Here is a 7,546-nt window from a genome sequence, read left to right as displayed (position 1 = left end):
TAGAGCCTAACTGAGAAGGAGGCATGCAGAGGCTGGAGGACTTAAAAAATTAGGTAGGAGTGTAGGAGCTCGTGGAAGTTAAAGAGGTGGTGAGTGGTGTAGGGCTGAACTTGCTAACAGAGGTAGGGAGATTTGTAGGGACTGGAATGTATGACAGAGATAGGGAAGGGTGTAGATGTTGCAGGAAGTGACAGAATTAAGGAGGGCTGTGGAGTTTGGATTTGCTTACAGAAATTGTAAGGGGTATTGGGTCGGTTAAAAGACTTAAAAGAGGTAAGGTGTGTTGTAGCATCTCGGGTCTGGAGGAATTTAGAGCAATATAGTGTATTATAGGCAGCTGAGGTGCTTAGAGGGATAGGAATGTAGGTGCTGGAGGAATTGACAGAAATAGGAAGGAATCTATGAGCAGTGGCAGAAATAGAGAAGGGTGTGGGAACTAGAGGAGTGTATGGATATAGGATGCGATATAGGGACTGGAAAAGTTGACAGATATTAGGAATGGTGAAGCGTCTGGAGGAGGTTAAAGAACTAGCTAAGTGTGTAGGTTTGGGGTTGCTTACAGAGAAAAGGAAAAGTACAGGGACTGGAGTGGGTGACAGATATATGGAGGGGAGTAGGGACTGAAGGTCTTTACAGGGATATAGAGAGATGTCGATGCTGGAGGAGTTGACAGAGATCGGGAGGGATGATGGACTGGATGAAGATACCGAGATAGGGAGGAGTGTTTGGTCGGAGTTGCTGATAATGATAGAGAGAGGTGCAGGGACTGAAGTGAATGACAGAGATAAGGAGTGGTGTAGGGGCTGAGTGAGCTGACAGAGATAAGGAGCGGTGTTGCAGTGATAAAGAGGGATGTAAACGGTGAACGAGGTTACGAAGATAGCGAGTTGTGAAGGCCCTGGAGGCTGTTACAGAAATAAGGAGGGATGTTGGGGCTGGAATTGTCTACAGAGATGGGAAGGGGTGAAGGAGTTGGAGGATGTGGCAGAGATACAGACGGGTGTATGGACTAGAGGAGATTATAGAGATAGGGAGGGGTGCTGAAGATGGAAGAGATGACAGTGATTGGAAATGATCTAGGGGCTGGTGGAGATGATATAAATAAGGAAGGCTGTAGGGATGGCTGGTAGGGATGCTTGTAATAGCTGGAAAGGTTTACAGAGATAAGGAACGTTCCAGGTGCTGGAGGCGGTGACAGAAATAGGGAAGGGTACAGGATCTTGAGCAGTTTATAGAGTTAAGGAGGCGCTGGAGTAGATGACAGAGATAAGGAGGATTCTATATGCTGGAGTAGATGACAGAGATAGGAAGAGGTGTAGGGACTGGAAGGTGTGAAATCGATCAGGAGGGTTGTAGGGATGGAGGGAGTAATAGTGATAAGGAAGGGTGTAAGCAATGGAGGAGGTTACACATATAGTGATTGTTGTAAGTGCTGGAGGGGGTAACAGAGATGGGGAGGGTTTTTATGGCTGGAGTTGATTGCAGAGATAGGGAGTATTGCTGTGGATGGAGGGGATTAGATAAGTATGGAAAGGTGTAGGTTCTGGTGAAGCTATCAAGGGAGGAGTATAGTGTTCTCAGGTGGTTACAGAAATATTGACGGGTGTAGGTGCTGGTGGCATTGACAGTAATAGGGTCTCCAGGAAATGTCAGAGATAAGGAAATGTGTAGGAACTGGAGAACGCTATGGTTATAGGGTGGTATATAGGGACTGGAGGAGGTGACAGAGATGGGGAGCTGTTAACGGGCTGGAAGTGGTTAAAGAGATAAGGAGCGATCTCGCGGCTGGAGATATTTACACTAATAGGGAGAGATTCAGCGACTGGTAGACTTTATGCTGAAACGTTGGGCTACAGGCACTAAGGGAGGCTATAAATACAGGGAGTAATGTAGGGTCTGGAGGACGCTACATACATGGGGAAGAGGTCAGGAGCTGGAATAGTTTTAGAGGTACGGAGGGCTGGAGGAGTTTACAGACATTAAGGAGACCAGTAGCGCTGATTGGAGATTTCTGGGGAACGGTATTGGAACCAGACACGGTTATACTGATAATCACTGGAGATATTATCAGGAATACTGAGGAATCAAGGGTCTGGAGGAAGTGGCAGAGATAGCAAAGGATGTTGGAAATGGAGAAGGGTATAGACATTTGGTGGTATATATGGATTGGAGTAAGTGACATGTTGGGAAGGGATTACGTGCTAAACATGATTACAGAGTAAGGGAGTGGTTCAGGTACTGTGGGAGGATATGGTGATTAGGTGGCGTATCATAACTGGAGGAGGTACCAAAGGTTTGGAGAAAGACTGGAGCTGGAAGAGGTTCAAGACATAAAGAGTGGCAAAAGGTCTGGAGGCGGTTGCAGAGATTTTGAGGCGTGTAGGGCCTGGAGGATGTACCAGAACTGGGGAGTTGTGTAGGGACTTGAGGATGGGATAGGGTGGGATGTAGGGAATGGAGGAGTTTGTAGAGATAGGGAGGGATGTATGGGCTTGAGGGGGTTACAGGGAGAAGAATGTCTGAAGGGGCTGAAGGAAGTCATAGAGACAGTGAGGAGAATAGGGGCTGTAAAAAGTGACAGGTAGGCAGGAGTGTCGGGACTGGAGGAATTGCAGAGAAAGGCTGGGGAATAGGGGCCTGAGGATGAGGCTAAGTTAAGGAGATGGCTATAGAGATAGGTTACGGGTGTCGAGTCTGTGGAAGATAAGAGAGCTAGGGAGTGGTGCATTTTTTTAGAGAACACTACAGAAGTATGAAGGAGTGTTGTGGATGGAGGGAATGGCACTGTTATGGAGGGTTTTAGGTGTTGGGCGAGCTAAGATAGGAGAGGTATAGGGACCTGAGGTAGTTACAGCGAAAAGGGAAGGCTGTAAACATTGACATTAATAGTGAGGAATCTCGGGTCTGGAAGATGCGGCAGAGAAAGGGAAGAGTGTTGAAACCTGAGGAGAGTATGGAGATAGGGCTGGATATAGAGGTTTGAGCGGGTGACAGAGATGGTGAGGGGTTCATGGGCTGAAGCAGATTACAGTGATTGGGAGTGGTTGGAGGATCACATGGTGATACTGTTGGATTTAGGGACTGGAGGAGGTTACGGAGATAGGGTTGGATAATTGAAAGCTGGTGTGAAATCTGGCGCAGTGCTGGCGTGTTTGGGAATAGGAGTGAAATGGAGAATGAAAGGCTGCAGAAGATAAACAGCAGGAGTCCACTTCGGTTATTTCGAGTGACTGTTTGTGTAAATGTGTGACATGTCTGAGAAGGTGAGTGTTTGATGGAGCCTCTGCATTTTCCCTCCTGCTTGTGAGTGAAGCCACAGCTGACTGTGTGATGTTTTGGAGCCGACAACTGATTGTGGGGCTGCTGCTAATCGCTCAGTAATCAGAGAGGTTTCAGTTCCACTGCCAATATGACCCCTCCCTTCCCCTCCATCTGGAGCGAGTGACCGCACCACCAGCAGCCCCTTCACAAACAGGCCAAAAACAGCATCTCTTCTGCTCTTGGAAGCTAAAATGAGGCACTTGAAACACCACTCAGGTCCCCCGAGGTTGAGGTCAGGACACAGAACTGCATTGAGCTCCTACTAAGAGTCAGACTAGGATACAGCTGTTCAACGATGTGAATCATCATTGGAGTGGTTTTTAACGGACTGCTGAAGGGTTGTTCTTGTCTCCCAGCTTTCAAAGGAACAAGCCTTAAAAAACAAGCGAAGACTCCAACTAAGAGAGAGGAGGCCATTCAGTCTTCCACCTTTCTCCGCCTTTCCCACAAAAACACTTTCATACATCACGTGACTCGATTCATTCAGTGCGCAAAATTCTATCCTTCATAGTCTTCCATAGACATAGACAATGCTACAGATTCACCAACCTCTGAGCCACATAACTTCTCTTCATCAAAGTACAAATTACCTTGTTCCTATCCAGCCTTTTCAGAAATTTCCTATTTTTCTATTCTTCCAGCCAAAGTGGACAAATGCACATTTCCCAAACGAAAGTTCATCTACTGCTTCCTAACCAAATGTTAATGCATTCTATATTCCATTTCAGCCTTGCTTATTCCACTTCAAATCCTACTCTCCCATGCAGATTCGTACCTTCATCTCCAGCACTCGTTCCAGTGCTTCTAAATATTTCTTCAGTTTTATGAGGGATTTTCCCTCTACCATCCTTACAGGCAGTGTGTTCCAGATACCTCCCAACCTCTGGGTGAAAACAATTTTCCTCACATGTCCTCTAAACCTCCTGCCCCTTACCTTAAATCTGTGCCCCCTGGTCAGCATGGATGACTTCAGCCGGAGGGCCTGTTTCTATGCGATAGACCTTTAAGAGAGTGTGACTCTATGACACACAGGAAGAACAGAAAAAAAGAGGAGAAGTGTATGGTTTCAACAAGGAGTTGAATGCAGTTTTCAGGGCTACAGGGATCAAACGATATGGCGGAGAAAGTAGAAACAAGGGACTAAGTTTCATACAAAAACAGAAGTTTCTGGAAAAGCTCAGCAGGTCTGGCAGCACCCGTGAAGAATAATCAGAGATAACACTTCGGGTCCCGTGATCCTTCCTCAGAACTGGACTGAGTTTGATGATCAACCATGATCCTCTCGAACGGGAGAGTCGGCTGGAAGGGCTGAATACTTACGTCAGCCCCTATTTGCTATGTTCCGATTAACACAAAGCCTATTCTCACATGAAACATACGTAAACCTGAGTCCACCTCAGTCTGTGGATAACGATGTAGGAAGCTAGACATAGATCGGTGAAAACCCAGAGTGTCGATTTGCCTGCTCTCTGCCACTTCATTTGCATTCCAGTGAACAAATAGAGACAGGCGACCTTCTCTCATTTGCCGAGACTGGGTTCAGAGTGTATCCCAGGAGTTTACAACAAACAGTTCGACTGAAGGCAACCCCCGGGCAGTTGGCTGTTTTACCACATTCTCCAACGAAATGTTTTCGATAGTGCATCTACTGTGGGCCCTGCCGCTCCAGGTCAGAAATTGCTCTGGATTATCGTCTGTCTGTTAAACACCAGACGGTTTTCTTTCACACGCGCTGGCAAATTCACTCAACGTGTGTATGTGTTTCTTTCATTGTAGGTACCTTGGCCGTTTCTGTCCTCAATCAGAGTCCAATGTCCTGCTGGTCTCTGCTGGTCAGACCGCCCGTTTGAAGTGTGTAATGTGGGCAGCTACTATTTCTGTTGGTACCGACAGAGTCCCGGAGAAGCCCCAGTGTGGATGATCAGGCGTGATGACGATGGATATGTAGTGAGAATCACCGGCTTCACTGACCGTTTCCAATCTTCTCGAGACTCCGCCAGTAACAGTCACATCCGAACCATCGGAAACCTGGTCTCCAGTGACTCCGCTGTCTATTACTGTGCTGTGTGGGATAGCTCAGCTGGTTATCACAGTGAGTCAGGCCAATACATTAACGCAGTGTGTAGAATCGCTCAAATTTACAACAGCGTCTGAAACATCACTTGATGAGGGCACGTCACCATCTCCGGAAATATCTTTCAGTGGAATTTTCTGCAGAGCTCAAAAGAAATTTGAGGGGTTACTGTCAGATCTCTAGAGATCTAGACTCCAGATGGAGCCCTGCACCGTCATAGATCTCAGAGACGAGAGGGATTTGTGAATCTCTCTCTAAACTCCAGATAGGTCTGACTCTCACTTACCTCCCTCCGAGAAAGGCGAAATGTGGAAAAGGACAAATTACTGATTCTTTTCCCTCTTTTCCCACTTTAACTGTAGGTTGAGTTCTTGGTAAGCGTGCCATTGTAACGCTTCTCTGTGATTGATCTTCGGAGGTGGAACCAACCTGACAGTTCAGAGTAAGTGACTTTTCTTTCTCTACCATTCAGATTAGTTCAATTTTTGTTTGTTCGGAGTCGATTCCATTCTCCGAATTTTGGAAAGTCATGATTTAACGCATTTTGCAACAAATCTAACTCTCACACACAAGTCAGAGTGTTATATTAATAATTTTCTCACTCAGTCACTCAATTACTCTGTCACTCTGTCACTGACTCAATCACCCACTCACTTACTCACATAGTCACAAAGGTCAGCAGATTATTTATGTTGCTAATTCTCGCACAGACACTTGCAGGTTAGTGTCTTCTATGTGTATTAATTATTCTCTCGCTCTCTCAGGGATACACGCAAGTTATAGTGTTACTTGTATTATCAATTCTCACACACACAGACTCACAGGGCAGATAGACTGTGTCAATAATTCTCTCACACACATTCAGATCAGTGTTCTGTATCTCTCACAGACGCACCCAGGCCAGAGTTTTATTGATATCAATCATTCTCTCTCTTCCTCTCCCTCTTTCTCACACACACAGGTCAGTGCTTAATTAACAACACTCTCTCTCTCACACACACACACACGCATACAGTGGCACAGATCAGTGTGCTTTATTTACCTTAACAATTCTATCTCTCCCTCCCTCTCACACACACCAGTCGGAATTTATAGCAAGAATTCTCTCTCACACACACACAGGTCTCTGTAATATGAATAATTCCCTCTATCACACAGACACACACAGGTCAGCGTGTGATTTATATTAATAATTATTTCTGTCACTAACACACCGGTCAGAGATTCTAACAATAATTGTCACATACGCGCGTCAGATTTCCTTTCATAATTTTCTCTCTCCCTCTCTCACTTACGCACAAAACACGCACAAGTCAGAGATTATACCAATAATTCCCTCTCTCACAAGCAGGTCAGGGTGTTTTATATATATAAATAATCCTGTCTCTCTCAGACACACATAGATCAGTGTGTTATTTATATTAATAATTCTCTCTCTCACACGAACATAAATAGATCTGAGAATACATCAATAATTCTCTCATACATCCAGGTCAGTGATGCATTAATTATTCTCTTTCTCACCCACACTGGTCAGAGATTATAACAATAATTCTCTCATATTCTCACAGGTCAGTTTTACATTAATAATTCTCTCTCACACAAATACACACAACAGATATTATATCAATAATCCTCTCTCTCACACACTGATCAGTGTTACATTAATGTTCTGTCTCTCACACAGACAGTCGCAGAGTCAGTGTGTTTTGTATATATTAACAATTCTCTCGCTCTCTCTTCCCCTCTCTCACGCACACTGGTCATTGTGATATTGATATTAATAATTCACTCTTTCATGCAAACATATACAGATCAGAGCTTATCAATAATTCTCCCTCACAGCTGCAGGTCAGTATTACATTCATGATCTCTGTCTCAAACAAAGACATAGCTGTTAGAGTTTTATTTATAAGAATAACTCTCTCTCTCTCTAACACAGGCACATACAAAAAGGTCAATGTGTAATACATGTTAATAATTCTCTCTCACACAAACGCATAGGTCAGATATTATAACTATAATTCTCTCTCACAAATTCATAAGTCAGCGTTACATTAATAATCTCTCACACAAACACATAGTGGTCAGGGTGCTCTTTACATTATTAATTTTCTGTCTCTAGTACACACACACACACACACACACACA

At 44.7% G+C, this 7,546-nt stretch overlaps 1 pseudogene; it reads left to right on the top strand.

Moving 5' to 3' along the window:
- Positions 1–4,948: 4,948 nt before the first annotated feature.
- LOC125487857 lies at positions 4,949–5,841 on the top strand (annotated as a pseudogene).
- The last annotated feature ends 1,705 nt before the right edge of the window (positions 5,842–7,546 follow it).

This window comes from Rhincodon typus, chromosome 46 (assembly GCF_021869965.1).
Source record: "Rhincodon typus isolate 14 chromosome 46, sRhiTyp1.1, whole genome shotgun sequence".
Lineage (NCBI taxonomy): Eukaryota > Metazoa > Chordata > Chondrichthyes > Orectolobiformes > Rhincodontidae > Rhincodon > Rhincodon typus.
The sequence above is the reverse complement of the archived record's forward strand: the minus strand, read 5'-3'. Positions and strand labels throughout refer to the sequence as shown.